A 16,608-nucleotide genomic window follows, 5' to 3' on the forward strand; every position below is an offset into this window, starting at 1 on the left:
TATATTCTTTGCAGCCAAAGATGGAGAAGCTCTATACAGTCAGCAAAAACAAGACCAGAAGCTGACTGTGGCTCAGACCATGAACTCCTTATTGCCAAATTCAGACTTAAATTGAAGAAAGTAGGGAAAAGCACTAGACCATTCAGGTATGACCTAAATCAAATCCCTTATGATTATACAGTGGAAGCGAGAAATAGATTTAAGGGCCTAGATCTGATAGATGGAGTGCCTGATGAACTATGGAATGAGGTTCATGACATTGTACAGGAGACAGAGATCAAGACCATCCCCATGGAAAAGAAATGCAAAAAAGCAAAATGGCTGTCTGGGGAGGCCTTACAAAGAGCTGTGAAAAGAAGAGAAGTGAAAAGCAAAGGAGAAAAGGAAAGATATAAACATCTGAATGCAGAGTTCCAAAGAATAGCAAGAAGAGACAAGAAAGCCTTCTTCAGTGATCAATGCAAAGAAATAGAGGAAAACAACAGAATGGGAAAGACTAGGGATCTCTTCAAGAGAATCAGAGATACCAAAGGAACATTTCATGCAAAGATGAGCTCGATAAAGGACAGAAATGGTATGGACCTAACAGAAGCAGGAGATATTAAGAAGAGATGGCAAGAATACACAGAAGAACTGTACAAAAAAGATCTTCACAACCCAGATAATCATGATGGTGTGATCACTGACCTAGAGCCAGACATCCTGGAATGTGAAGTCAAGTGGGCCTTAGAAAGCATCACTATGAACAAAGCTAGTGGAGGTGATGGAATTCCAGTTGAGCTATTTCAAATCCTGAAAGATGATGCTGTGAAAGTGCTGCACTCAATATGCCAGCAAATTGGGAAAACTCAGCAGTGGCCACAGGACTGGAAGAGGTCAGTTTTCATTCCACTCCCAAAGAAAGGCAATGCCAAAGAATGCTCAAACTACTGCACAATTGCACTCATCTCACACGCTAGTAAAGTAATGCTCAAAATTCTCCAAGCCAGGCTTCAGCAATATGTGAACTGTGAAATTCCTGATGTTCAAGCTGGTTTTAGAAAAGGCAGAGGAACCAGAGATCAAATTGCCAACATCCGCTGGATCATCGAAAAAGCAAGAGAGTTCCAGAAAAACATCTATTTCTGCTTTATTGACTCTGCCAAAGCCTTTGACTGTGTGGATCACAATAAACTGTGGAAAATTCTCCAAGAGATGGGAATACCAGACCACCTGACCTGCCTCTTGAGAAATTTGTATGCAGGTCAGGAAGCAACAGTTAGAACGACATGGAACAACAGACTGGTTCCAAATAGGAAAAGGGGTTCGTCAAGGCTGTATATTGTCACCCTGTTTATTTAACTTATATGCAGGGTACATGATGAGAAATTCTGGACTGGAAGAAACACAAGCTGGAATCCAGATTGCCGGGAGAAATATAAATCACCTCAGATATGCAGATGACACCACCCTTATGGCAGAAAGTGAAAAGGAACTCAAAAGCCTCTTGATGAAAGTGAAAGTGGAGAGTGAAAAAGTTGGCTTAAAGCTCAACATTCAGAAAACTAAGATCATGGCATCCGGTCCCATCACTTCATGGGAAATAGATGGGGAAACAGTGGAAACAGTGTCAGACTTTATTTTTCTGGGGTCCAAAATTACTACAGATGGTGACTCCAGCCATGAAATTAAAAGACGCTTACTCCTTGGAAGGAAAGTTATGACCAACCTAGATAGCATATTCAAAAGCAGAGCCATTACTTTGCCAACAAAGGACCGTCTAGTCAAGGCTATGGTTTTTCCTGTGGTCATGTATGGATGTGAGAGTTGGACTGTGAAGAAGGCTGAGCGCCGAAGAATTGATGCTTTTGAACTGTGGTGTTGGAGAAGACTCTTGAGATTCCCTTGGACTGCAAGGAGATACAACCAGTCCATTCTGAAGGAGATCAGCCCTGGGATTTCTTTGGAAGGACTGATGCTAAAGCTGAAACTCCAGTACTTTGGCCACCTCATGCAAAGAGTTGACTCATTGGAAAAGTCTCTGATGCTGGGAGGGATTTGGGGCAGGAGGAGAAGGGGACGACAGAGGATGAGATGGCTGGATGGCATCACTGACTCAATGGACGTGAGTCTGGGTGAACTCCAGGAGTTGGTGATGGACAGGGAAGCCTGGCGTGCTGCGATTCAAGAGGTCGGACACGACTGAGTGACTGATCTGGTCTGATCTGAATGGGAGCTGATGCCAAGATCTTAGTTTTTTGAATGTTGAGTTTTAAGCCAGCTTTTTCACTTTCCTCTTTCACTTTCATGAAGAGAGTCTTTAGTTCTTCACTTTCTGCCATAAGGATTATGTCATCTCCATATCTGAAATTATTGATATTTCTCCTGTAAATCTTGATTCCTGCTTGTGCTTCATCCAACCCGGCATTTCACATGATGTCCTCTGCATGTAAGTTGAATAAGCAGGATGACAATATACAGTTTGATATACTCCTTTCCCAATTTGGGACCAGTCCTTTGTTCTATGTCTGGTTCTAGTGGTTGCTTTTTGACCTGCATACAGGTTTCTCAGGAGGTAGGTAAGGTGGTCTGATATTCCCATTTCTTGAAAATTTTCCACAGTTTGTTGTGATCCACGCAGTCAAAAGATTTAGCAAAGTCAATGAATCAGAAGGAGTTGTTTTTCTGGAATTCTCTTGCTTTTTCTATGATCCAATAGACATTGGCAATTCGATCTCTCATTCCTCTGCCTTTTCTAAAGCCAACTTGAACATCTGGAAGTTCTAGGTTCAAGTACTGTTGAAGCCTAGCTTGCAGAATTTTGAGTATTACTTTGCTAGCATGTGAGACGAGTGCAATTGTGTAGTAGTTTGAACATTCTTTGGCATTGCCTTTCTTTGGAACTGAAATGAAAGTTGACCTTTTTCAGTCCTGTGGCCACTGCTGAGTTTTCCGAATTTGCTGGCATACTGAGTGCAACAGTTTCACAGCATCATCTTTCAGGATTTGAAATAGTTCAACCTCCATTGGCTTTGTTCATAGTGATACTTCCTAAGGCCCACTTGACTTTGCACTCCAGGATGTCTGCCTCTAGGTGAGTGAGCACACCATCATGGCTATCTGGGTAATTAAGAAATCTTTTGTATAGTTCTGTGTATTCTTGCCACCGTTTCTTAATATATTCTGCTTCTGTTAGGTCCATACCATTTCTGTCCTTTATTGTATGCATGTTTGCATGAAATGTTCCCTTGGTATCTCTAATTTTCTTGAAGAGATCTCTAGTCTTTCCCATTCTATTGTTTTCCTATATTTCTTTGCATTGATCACTTAAGAAGGCTTTCTTATCTCTTGTTGCTATTATTTGGAAATCTGTATTCAGATGGGTATATCTTTCCCTTTCTCCTTTGCCTTTAGCTTCTCTTATTTTCTCAGAATCTATAAGGCCTCTTCAGACAACTGTTTTGTTTTCTTGAATTTCTTTTTCTTGGGCTGGTTTTAATCACTGCCTCCTGTACAATTTCACAAATCTCTGTCCATAGTTCTTCAGGCACTCTGTCTATTAGATCTAATCCCTTGAATCTATTTCTCACTTCTACTGTATAATTGTAAGGGATTTGATATAGGTCATACCTGAATAGCCTTCTGGTTTTCCATACTTTCTTCAAGTAAGTCTGAATTTGGCCATAAGTAGCTCATGATCTGAGGCACAGTCTGCTCCCTGTCTTGTTTTTGCTGACTATATAGAGCTTCTCTATCTTCCACTGCAAAGAATATAATCAGTCTGATTTTGGTATTGACCATCTGGTGATGTCCATGTGTAGAATCATCTCTTGTGTTGTTGGAAGAGAGTGTTTGCTATGACCAGTGCATTCTCTTGGCAAAACTCTGTTAGACTTTGCCCTATTCATTTTGTACTCTAAGGCCAAAGTTGCCTGTTATTCCAGGTATCTCTTGAGTTCCTACTTTTGCATTGTAATCCCGTGATGAAAACGATATCTTTTTCTGGTGTTCTGAATGTCATGTAAGTTTCATAGAACTGCTCAACTTCAGCTTTTTCAGCATTAGTGGTTGGGACATAGACTTGGATTACTGTGGTATTGAATGGTTTGCCTTGGAAATGAACAGAAATCATTCTATAATTTTTGAAATTGCACCCAAGTACTGCATTTTGGACTCCTTTGTTGACTATGAGGGCTACTCCATTTCTTCTAAGGGATTCTTGCCCACAGTAGTAGATACGATGGTCATCTGAATTAAATTCACCCATTCCAGTCCATTTTAGTTCACTGATTCCTAAGTTCTCAATGTTCACTCTTGCCATGTCCTGTTTGACCACTTTCAATTTACTTTGATTCATGGAGCTAACATTCCAGGTTCCTTTGCAGTATTGTTGTTTACAGCATAGTACTTTACTTTCACCACCAAACACATCCACGATTGAGTGTTGTTTCTGCTTTGGCTCAGCCTCTTCATTCCTTCTCGAGATATTTCTCTGCTCTTCTCCAGGAGCATAGTGGGCACCTACCGACTTGGGAAGGTCATCCCTCAGTGTCATATCTTTTTGTCTTTTCATACTGTTCATGGCGTTCTCAAGGCAAGAATGCTGAAGTGGTTTGCTATTCCCTTCTCCAGTGGACCACGTTTTGTCAGAACTCTCCAACATGACCCATCTGTCTTGGGTGGCCGTACATGACATGGCTCATAGTTTCATTGAGTTAGACAAAGCTGTGATCCATGTGATCAGTTCCATTAGTTTTCTGTGATTGTGGTTTTCATTCTGTCTGCCCTCTGACGGATGAGGATAAGAGGCTTGTGGAAGCTTCCTGATGGGAGGGAAAGGCTGTGGGGAAACTGAGTCTTGCTCTGGTTGGTGGGGCCGTGCTCAGTAAATCTTTAATTTAATTTTATACTGATGTTGTACATTAGGTTTCCAGAATTTAGTTATCTTAAAACTGGAAGTTTTTACTGTTTGATCAACATCTTTCCATTTTATCCAACCCCGAATCTGTCGTACCAACTGTGACTCTCTCTTTCTATGACTTTGCCTTAATTTCCACATGTAAGTAATACTATACAATATTTGTCTTTCCCCATCTGACTTAATGCTGTCAGACTCCATTTATGTTGTTGCACATAGCAAGGTTTCCTTTTCTCATGGCTGGATAATAGCACCCCTTGCACTGGCAGCACAGAGTCTTAATTGCTGGACTGCCTGGGAAGTCTCTCTTCTGCTTAATTTAAAATAGGATTTTTGCTATTGACTTGTATGAATTATTTATTTATTTGGGATTTAACCCCTTGTCAGATATATGCTTTGCAAATATTTTCTCCTATTCCATAGATGGCCTTTTCATTTTGTTGATTGTTTTGCTATGCAGACGTTTTTCAGTTTGAATAAGTCCCACGTGTTGATTGTTTGCTTTTGTTGCTTCCACTTTTGGGTCATATCCAAAAAATTATTGCCAATACCAATAACAAAGAGATTTTTCCCTTTGATTTCTTATAGGAGTTTTATAGTTCTCAATCTTAGGTTTAAGTCTTTAAACCATTTTGAGTTATTTTTTGTCTGTGGTGTAAGATAGGGGTTTAGTTTCATTCTTCTGCATTAGTTCTCAAGTTTCCCCACCACCATGTATTTAAGAGACTGTCATATCTCCATTGTTCTTTGTTCCTTTGTCAAATGTTAGTTGATGGTGTCTGTGAAGGTTTATTTCTGGGCTCTTGATTTGTTCCTTTGGTCTATGTGTCTATTTTAATGCCAATACCATACTGTTTTGATTACTTTATCTTTGTAGTATAGTTTGAAATCAGAAGTTGTTCTGTCTCCACCTTTCTTCTTTCTCAAGATTACTTTGACTATTGGGAGTCATTTGAATTTTAGGCATTTTTTTCCTATTTCTGTTTAAAATATCATTGGAATTTTCATAGACATTAAACCTTTAGATGGTTTTGGGTAGTTGGACATTTTTAACAGTATTAGTTCTCACAGTACAAGAACACAGGATTATCTTTACATTTCTTTTCTGTCTTCAATTTCTTTCAACAAACCCTTGTAGTTTTCAGTGTACAAATCCTTCACCTCTTTGGTTTAATTTATTACTAATTTTTTTAATGCTATAGTGAATGGGATTTTTTCTTTATTTTTTTCAGCAATATTGTTATTAGTTTAGAAATGTTTTTTATTTGAGCATCGCTAGACAGAAGAACTGTACCAAAAAGATCTTCATGATGAAGATGATCATGATGGTGTGATCACTCACCTAGAGCCAGACATCCTGGAATGTGAAGTCAAATGGGCTTTAGAAAGCATCACTACTAACAAAGTTAGTAGAGGTGATGGAATTCCTATTGAGCTATTTCAAATCCTGAAAGATGATGCTGTGAAAGTGCTGCACTCAATATGCCAGCAAATTTGGAAAACTCAACAGTGGCCACGGGACTGGAAAAGGTCAGTTTTCATTCCGATCCCAAAGAAAGGCAATGCCAAAGAATGCTCAAACTACCACACAATTGCACTCATCTCACATGCTAGTAACGTAATACTCAAAATTCTCCAAGCCAGGCTTCAGCAATACATGAACTGTGAACTTCCAGATGTTCAAGCTGGTTTTAGAAAAGGCAGAGGAACCAGAGATCAAATTGTCAACATCCCCTGGATCATGGAAAAAGCAAGAGAGTTCCAGAAAAACATCTACTTCTGCTTTATTGACTGTGCCAAAGCCTTTGACTGTGCAGATCACAATACACTGTGGAAAATTCTGAAAGAGATGGGAATACCAGACCACCTGACCTGCCTCTTGAGAAACCTATATGCGGGTCAGGAAGCAACAGTTAGAACTGGACATGGAACAACAGACTGGTTCCAAATAGGAAAAGGGGTTCGTCAAGGCTGTATATTGTCACCCTGTTTATTTAACTTATATGCAGAGTACATCATGAGAAATGCTGGGCTGGGAGAAGCACAAGCTGGAATCAAGATTGCTGGGAATTTAACCTCAGATATGCAGATGACACCACCCTTATGGCAGAAAGTGAAGAGGAACTCAAAAGCCTCTTGATGAAAGTGAAAGAGGAGAGTGAAAAAGTTGGCTTAAAGCTCAACATTCAGAAAACTAAGATCATGGCATCTGGTCCCATCACTTCATGGGGAATAGATGGGGAAACAGTGGAAACAGTGTTAGACTTTATGTTTTTGGGCTCCAAAATCACTGCAGATGGTGATTGCAGCCATGAAATTAAAAGACACTCACTCTTTGGAAGGAAAGTTATGACCAACCTAGATAGCATATTAAAAAGCTGAGACATTACTTTGCCAACAAAGGTCCATCTAGTCAAGGCTATGGTTTTTCCAGTAGTCATGTATGGATGTGAGTGTTGGACTGTGAAGAAAGCTGAGTGCCGAAGAACTGATGCTTTTGAACTGTGGTGTTGGAGAAGACTCTTGAGAGTCCCTTGGTGGACTGCAAGGAGATCCAACCAGTCCATTCTAAAGGAGATCAGTCCTGGGTGTTCTTTGGAAGGACTGATGCTGAAGCTGAAACTCCAATACTTTGGCCACGTCATGCGAAAAGTTGACTCATTGGAAAAGGCCCTGATGCTGGGAGGGATTGGGGGCAGGAGGAGAAGGAGACAACAGAGGAGATGGCTGGATGGCATCACCGACTCAATGCACATGAGTTTGGGTGAACTCTGGGAGTTGGTGATGAACAGGGAGGCCTGGCGTGCTGCGATTCATGGGGTCGCAGAGTCAGACATGACTGAGTGACTGCACTAAACTGAGAGGCTATTGCAAGAGCAATTTCACATCAGTCATATTGCTAGTTCTAGAAATTGCAGAGTCCTATGCTTTTTGTCTTTGGTTTTCTAAATGGTGAATGTATCATGGGAATTAGCTCTCCCCCTGAAAAATATCCTAGATTATGGATATTTGATATTTGAGAAATACACTGAGAACAGTAATATTTATTTTGTATTTATTGTTTGTTGGGCACTCTTCTTGGAGAAGGCAATGGCAACCCACTCCAGTATTCTTGCCTGGAGAATCCCAGGGACAGAGGAGCCTAGTGGGCTGCCGTCTATGGGGTCGCACAGAGTCAGATATGACTGAAGCAATTTAGCAGCAGTAGCAGCAGCAGGACACTCTTCTAAATGCTTTCACATCTGGTGGTGAATTCAGTTCTCATACCAACATTTAGACTAAGTATTATTATCCACATTTTTATGTGAGGAAACTGACATAAATTGACTGACTTTGGTTCCTGCTGGCAACAAATTGCAATCTGGAATATAAACCAAGCCTTCTGATTCTAATTCCAGGTTTGTTTGAGGTTGAAATTTATCACATCTGTAACATTGACAGATCATTCATAAAATTAAAATAGGAACATACTTTTATTATTGTAAATAGTCTTAAAGACATTGTTCATAATGTAGTTTGAGTCTCCTTATGTTATGGCCCTGGTAATAAAGTCATTCAGGTTGAATACCAGTAATATATTTATCCCTTAAAAAATCTATCACAGTATGATTGTTGCCTGATTTGTCCTCATATTTGAAAAGGGTCCTCATGACTTCTGCCTAGGATGATGCTCCCCTAGCTGGGGTTATATGTGGTAGGCAACAGGATAAATTTATGACCTGTGTTCAGTAAGGGCAACTGTTGTCTGTATCCCAGGTGAAGGATATCTGGAAATACAGAAAAAGTCTTAAACATAACACTTTGGATTTTCAATGTAGAAATACAATACTTAAAGTAATTTATAGGCTAGAACTTGAAAATAATCCATGAGGCATCATACTTGGAGAGAGAGGGTCTTCTATAGAATGCCTGCTTTGGTAAATGTAGCAGAAAAGGATATTTTAAAGCGCCAAACTTTTAACAATAATGATTATGCATCCCTCATGCCCTTCATGCTTTGATTGACAGGAAGTTTACTAAATTTAATGCTCAAACATTAGGCCAGTATATTTACAAGAAGGTAAGTAGATACCAGATCGTGGACTATCCCATGGTGATAGACTAAGTGCTTAGGATTTTTCCTGAAGTTGATGGGCAACCACTGTATTATTCAAGTGAGGGAATGGTCTGGTAATTTGTACTTTGAAAATTGCCCGGTGTCATTTTGGAGGAAAAATTGGAGTGGGACGACTCAGAAATTAATAAGATCACTGAAAAGAATATTATATTAATCTTTTAGAAAGGATACAGATGTGACCTGTGACATCAGCAGAGAGTCTTAAAAATAGTCACCTTACCAGGGGTATAATAGAGAAAAGGACTCTGGATTTTGGCTTAGACACTTAGTAGATTTAAGGGCTAATTAAAATACTTAAGGCATCCATAGAATGAATATGGATGCTCACCTAAATATAAGCTTTGAGTAAATTAAAAAAGCCTTTGTTATGATGAGGCAAGCTTTAAAGAAGATAGAAAAGAATTTCTCAAAATTTTCATGTGAATATATAATAACTAAGCATCTTGATAGCATGGATTCTAATGCAATAGGTCTGCATTTCTAACATTTTCTTAAGAGATGGTGATGCTATTGGTGCTCAGAACTCACTTTGAGTGGCAAAGTTCTAGCCATCCACTGCACTCTGAATGTTTAATCTTCATTTTCACTTTCTTTCATTCTCTTGTGTTTGTTTTATTTTTGGCTTTGCTGAGTCTTTGTTGCTTTGTGCAGGCTTTCTCTAGTTGTGGTTAGTGGGACTACTCTTTGTTGCAGTGCACAGGCTTCTCATTGTGGTGGCTTCTCCTATTGCAGAGCACGGGCTCCATGGGACATGGGCTTCGGTAGTGGCAACTCTTGGGCCCTAGAGCCTGGGTTCAGTACTTGTGGCACCTTGGCTTAGTTGTTCCATGGCATGTGGGATCTTCCCAGATCAGGGATCAAACCTGTGTCCCCTACATTGGCAGACTGATGTTTTACCACTGTGCCACCAGGGAAGTCCTCTCTTGTATTTGTTTGATACTATATCTTGTCTCTTTGTTCTCTTTTCTGGGTCCCCTTGATGAATAGCTGATTTTAAATGACAATTTATGGCCTCACAGTGGAACTAAACTTTTCAGTATTGTCCTTCTTTTAAAATGAGAGATTTGGTAGTCTCTTTGCATATGTTGGAGCAGATTTTATAGGTATCCTGCCCATATGTCCTTGAGCCTTATTTCTAGTCCACACTTCCAGTTGTATTTTTTAATGACTAAAGATTTTTCCTAGTGTCCAAAGAATGCTCTATTTATGTATCCATGTTCTTAGTAAGCTAGAAGAGCCAAACCAGCAACCCTGACCAATGACTGCTTGGAAAATTCACCCTTTGGGGCTCTTTTCCTCTCCCTATCTTACTTTGCTCTTCTTTTATGTTTACCAGGATCACGTCCCAAACAAATTGCTTCCATAGAGAATCCAAAGACAAGGTTGGTAGTTAAAACTGAGTGCATACATGAAATCATCAGGAGAGAGTATGTGAAATGAAAGAGAATAATGTCTGAGGTGGAGGCATGGGAAATATGATGTATAGTTGTGTGTCAAATAAAATAAGTTCAGAAAAGCAGAAGCCAGAGAGGCAGAATGAAAACCAGATCAGTCCTACTTTGCAACCCAGTTGCAACCCTGGCTTATCTATCCAGCCACTTTTTGGGCAACTCAACTTGAACATGAAGATTTCTGTGAAACAACCCAAGGTCATCCTTAGCTTCTCTGTCTCAGTTACTATGCACATCCTACAGAATTTTGGACTCAGTGGGAGAAGGAGAGGGTGGGATAATTTGAGAGAATACCATTAAAACATATATATTATCATATGTAAAACAGAGGAATAGTGTGAGTTCTATACATGAAGCAGGGCACTCAAAGCTGATGCTCTGGGATACCCTAGAGGGATAGGATGGGGAGAGAAGAGGGAGGGGGTTTCAGGATGAGGGGATACACATGTATAACTATGACTGATTCATGTTGATGTATGGCAGAAACCATCACAATATTGTAAAGCAATTATCCTCCATTTAAAATATATAAAATAAAAAATAAAACCCACAAAAACTAATGCTTCTACATGTCACATAGTTATTACATAGAGTCATCCCTTTCTCTTTATTCTTTACTACTTCCCTGGTGGCTTAGATGGTAAAGCGTCTGGCTACAATGCATGAGACCCGGGTTCAATCCCTGGGTTGGGAAGATCCCCTGAAGAAGGAAATGGCAATCCACTCCATTAATATTGCTTGGAAAATCCCATGGACAGAGGAGCCTGGTAGGCTACAGTCCATGGGGTCACAAAGAGTCAGACACGACTGAGCGACTTCACTCACCACCATTACAAAAGGTCTCCAAACTTTTCCCTTTACCCCTATTTTGACCCCTTTAAGCAGTGCTCTAACAGGCAGCCACATTGATCATATGTCCTGCTTAAAGCAGTTCAAAGCTCTCCATTTCTTTCCAAAATAATCCAGAATTCCCCAGCATGACAAGTGTCCTCAGACTTCACATCCTCTTCTCTCATTGCCTTTGCACCTGACACTTTGAGCTCTTGCCATCCTCAGCTACTGAAAGTTACCCATGATCTCTATTATTTCTTGCTTCTCAGCTCATGTACATACTGCCCCCTTTTCTGGAAATCCTTCCTCAAACCCCTTCCTCGATGACTTGACTAATTCTTCCGGACTCAGTTTGAATGATACTTGCTGTTGGAGTCTTTACCAATGTCCAAAGTGTGGGACTGGAGCCCTTCATTATTGAAATGTTTTATTGCTATTTTGTGATGTTACCACTCGGCATTATAATTATCTGGTAATTACTCTTTTTTTGAACGATATTCTAAACTCCATTGAGCTTAGAGACTTAAAAAAATAACTATTGTATTCCACTGCCAGAGATCAAATAAGTGCACAATAATTTTTTTTGAGTGAATGAAAGAAATAGCTCAGTATCTTCAAATACTAGAGAGAGTATTTAAGCAAGATAAGACAAAATAACAGGTAGTTTCTGCAACTAGAGAGAGTTATCAGTGTCTTCAGCAAAAGCAGGTGTATTTCAATATATATATATAGTATTTGTGGTGCTTTGAATTGTAAACTAAGATAACATAAAGTATGGAATTTTGGAAAAATCATGAGGCATGAGGGACGGTGTTTAAGAAGTACTTCACATATTCATTTTGGCTTAATTAATGTTCAATTTGGAGAAGATGAGAATTCTGTACTTTGTCTTCACATTAAAAACACATTTCTTGCAATACTAGTTTATTTTGAAAACCTGTATTGTTATTCTTTAGCAGATTTTCAAAAGCTGGAAATAACTTAAAGGCAGGCAATTCTTCTCCCTTTGGCACTGCTAGTAATGTGTCTGGGAGAAGGAAATGGCAACCCACTCCAGTATTCTTGCCTAGAGAATCCTGTGGGCAGAGGAGCCTGGTGGGCTACTGTCCATGAGGTTGCACAGAGTTGGACATGACGGAAGCGACTTAGTATGCATGCATGCATCGGAGAAGGAAATGGCAACCCACTCCAGTATTCTTGCCTGGAGAATCCCAGGGACAGAGGAGCCTGGTGGGCTGCCGTCTATGAGATCGCACAGAGTTGGACACGACTGAAGCAACTTAGCAGTGGCAGCAGCAACAGTAATGTGCCCGTGTGAGATGTTTGAGAACTCTCATGCCATGTCACAGCATCACTAAATAGCAAGGGTTTGCTTGAGGGGCCATTAGTTGATATGAATTTTTTGAAAATGTCATATGTTTAGAGGGAGCAGCCCTAGCTCACTTCTTTTGAAAACGTGGCACACAGGCTTGGGAAGTTTACTCATCTTGTCTGAAGATATTTTCTAGCTTTCTGATGTATAAGATTGAAAAAAGGCCCCTAGATTATGAATTATTATTGGTGTGACGTGTCAAAAATGTGCTCTATTTCAAGTATGCCTGAGGTATACTTCTTACAAATTTTACAGACATTGCTACATTTTATTTATGAAGCGACTCTTACCAAAATGCTTGAAGCAGAGCACATGAATGATAAAAATGTTGGGTGTATAATGAAAAGATTGTAAATTATATAAAGTAACAATGTCTTTTGAACAGTTCTCAATCTACATTTCTATCTTTACTTTTAAAGGACAGAACTATAATGAATTAGAAACAAAAAATGCTCATTGAACAACTTTATCTACATTTAGATAATCTTGTAAATAAGCTTTGTAAAAAACGACTACTGATCTAGAGTCAGAGTTTGAATAGAAATTTATTTCTTACAGTGTGATTATATCAGGGGGAGAAAACTTACAAATAGACTCAAAGTAATAATACTTTTTAAAGCCAGTTATAACAACTTTAGAATCAAGATCAAATTACCAATCACTGTGAATTTAACTATATGCCCTATGTAATACACATGTAACATACGAATTATAGGTAGTGTAGTTGTAAGATGTTTAGACTATCTGTCTCCTTTGTCTATGATATCTCTTTACAAGTAAAACACAATCTATCTCAGGGAAATGCAAATCAGAAACCCCAAATCACCTCACACCTGGCAGAATGGCTGTCATTAAAAAGAACACAAATAAGGGAGTTGTGGTCTTTGGGGTTGAGCCACCCCTTCTCCTCCATCCATACTCTGCAATAAATGCTGTATTTTCCCCTCACACAACCTGGAGGCAGAAAACCGACTTTACTGCAGGACTGACAAGTGGATCCAAAGAGATCAAGCCCCGAGCCTTTGGAGTGGGAGCATTGACTCCAAGACCCTAGACTACCAGAGAACTAACCCTTGGGAGTATCAAATAGTGAGAACTCACACAAAGGAAACAACTTGAATATAAGACCCGGCATTACCACCACCAGTAGCACCCTGTACAGGACAACTCATATAAACAATAAATAAAAATACAAACACAATCATCAGCAGACAGGATTACCACCTCACCCAGCCTTGCCCATCAGAGGAAAAAACAAACAAAAACTCAGAACAAGTCTCACCCTACAAGAAGCTTACACAAACCAACCTTAATTGGGCAGAAACCAAAAGGAAGAAAGAATTCAACATTGAAGCCTGGGAAAAGGAGACTAAAACACGATAAGTTAAAAAAATATAATGAAAAGGCAGAGAAATACTATACAAACGAAAGAACAAAATAGAAACATAGAAGTCCAAATAAATGAAGAGGAAATAGGCAAACTACCGGCAAAAGAATTCAGAATAATGGTAGTAAAGATGATCAAAAACCTTGAAAACAAAATGGAGAAAATGCAAGAATCAATTAACATAGACCTTGAAGAATTAAAGAATAAACATACAGGGACAAACAATACAATTACTGAAATTAAAAATACTCTAGAAGGAATCAACAGCAGGATATCTGAGGCAGAAAAACTAATCAGTGAGCTGGAAGATAAAATGGTGGAAATAACTTCTAAAGAGCAGAATAAAGTAAAAGAATGAAAAGAACTGAGGACAGTCTCAGAGACCAGTGGGACAATATCAAACACACTGACATTCGAATTATAGAGGTCCCAGAAGAAGAAGAGAAAAAGAAAGGGTATGAGAAAAATTTTTTGAAGAGATTATAGTTGAAAAATTTCCCCAATATGGAAAAGGAAATAGTCAATCCAGTCCAACAGGCACAAAGAGTCACATACACACATAAACGCAAGGAGAAACATGCCAAGACACATACTAATCAAACTAAAAAAGACTAAACACAAAGAAAGAATATTAAAAGCATCAAGGGAGAAGCAACAGGCAACATACAAGGGAAAGCCATAGGCTTAACAGCTGATCTTGCAGCAGAAACTCTGCAGGCCAGAGGGAATGGTAGGATATATTTTAAGTAATGAAAGGGAAAAATCTACAATCAAGATTACAGTACCCAGCAAGGATCTCATTCAAAATTGATAGAGAAATAAAAAGTTTTTCAGATAAGCAAAAGTTAAGAGAATTCAGTACCACCAACCAGCTTTACAACAAATATTAAAGGAATTTATATAGTCAAGAAATACAAGAGAAGAAAAAATATCTACAAAATCAACCCCAAGCAATTAAGAAAATGGCAATAGGAGCATCAGTTCAGTTCAGTCGCTCAGTCGTGTCTGACTCTCTGCGACCCCATGAATTGCAGCACACCAGGCCTCCCTATCCATCACCAACTCCCGGAGTTCACCCAAACTCATGTCCATCAAGTGGGTGATGCCATCCAGCCATCTCATCCTCTGTCATCCCCTTCTCCTCCTGCCCCCAATCCCTCCCAGCATCAGGGTCTTTTCCAGTGAGTCAACTCTTCCCATGAGGTGGCCAAAGTATTGGAGTTTCAGCCTCAGCATCAATCCTTCCAAAGAACACCCAGGACTGATCTCCTTTAGAATGGACTGGTTGGATCTCCTTGCAGTCCAAGGGACTCTCAAGAGTCTTCTCCAACACCACAGTTCAAAGCAACAATTCTTCGGCGCTCAGCTTTCTTCACAGTTCAAATTTCACATCCATACATGACCATTGGAAAAACCATAGGCTTGACTAGATGGACCTTTGTTGACAAAGTAATGTCTCTGCTTTTGAATATGCTATCTAGGTTGGTCATAACTTTCCTTCCAAGGAGTAAGTGTCTTTTAATTTCATGGCTGCAATAACCATCTCTAGTGATTTTGGAGCCCAAAAACATAAAGTCTGACACTGTTTCCCCATCTATTCCCCATGAAGTGATGGGACCAGATGCCATGATCTTCGTTTTCTGAATGTTGAGCTTTAAGCCAACATTTTCACTCTCCTCTTTCACTTTCATCAAGAGGCTTTTTAGTTCCTCTTCACTTTCTGTCATAAGGGTGGTGTCATCTGCATATCTGAAGTTATTGATATTTGTCCCGGCAATCTTGATTCCAGCTTGTGCTTCTTCCAGCCCAGTGTTTCTCATGATGTACTCTGCATATAATTTAAATAAACAGGGTGACAATATACAGCCTTGATGTACTCCTTTTCCTATTTGGAACCAGTCTGTTGTTCCATGTCCAGTTCTAACTGTTGCTTCCTGACCTGCATACACATTTCTCAAGAGGCAGGTCAGGTGGCCTGGTATGCCCATCTCTTTCAGAATTTTCCACAGTTTATTGTGATCCACACAGTCTAAGGCTTTGGCAGAGTCAATAAAGCAGAAATAGATGTTTTTCTGGAACTCTCTTGCTTTTTCCATGATCCAGCAGATGTTGGCAATTTGATCTCTGGTTCCTCTGCCTTTTCTAAAACCAGCTTGAACATCTGGAAGTTCACAGTTCACATATTTCTGAAGCCTGGCTTGGAGAATTTTGAGCCTTAATTTACTAGTGTGTGACATGAGTGCAGTTGTGCGGTAATTTGAGCATTCTTTGGCATTGCCTTTCTTTGGGATTGGAATGAAAACTGACCTTTTCCTGTCCTGTGGCCGCTGCTGAGTTTTCCAAATTTGCTGGCATACTGAGTGCAGAACTTTTACAGCATCATCTTTCAGGATTTGAAATCGCTCAACTCGCATCACCTCCACTAGCTTTGCTCATAGTGATGCTTTCTAAGGCCCACTTGACTTCACATTCCAGGATGTCTGGCTCTAGGTCAGTGATCACACCATCGTGATTATCTGGGTCATGAAGATATTTTTGGTATAGTTCTTCTGT

This window comes from Bubalus kerabau, chromosome X (assembly GCF_029407905.1).
Source record: "Bubalus kerabau isolate K-KA32 ecotype Philippines breed swamp buffalo chromosome X, PCC_UOA_SB_1v2, whole genome shotgun sequence".
NCBI lineage: Eukaryota > Metazoa > Chordata > Mammalia > Artiodactyla > Bovidae > Bubalus > Bubalus kerabau.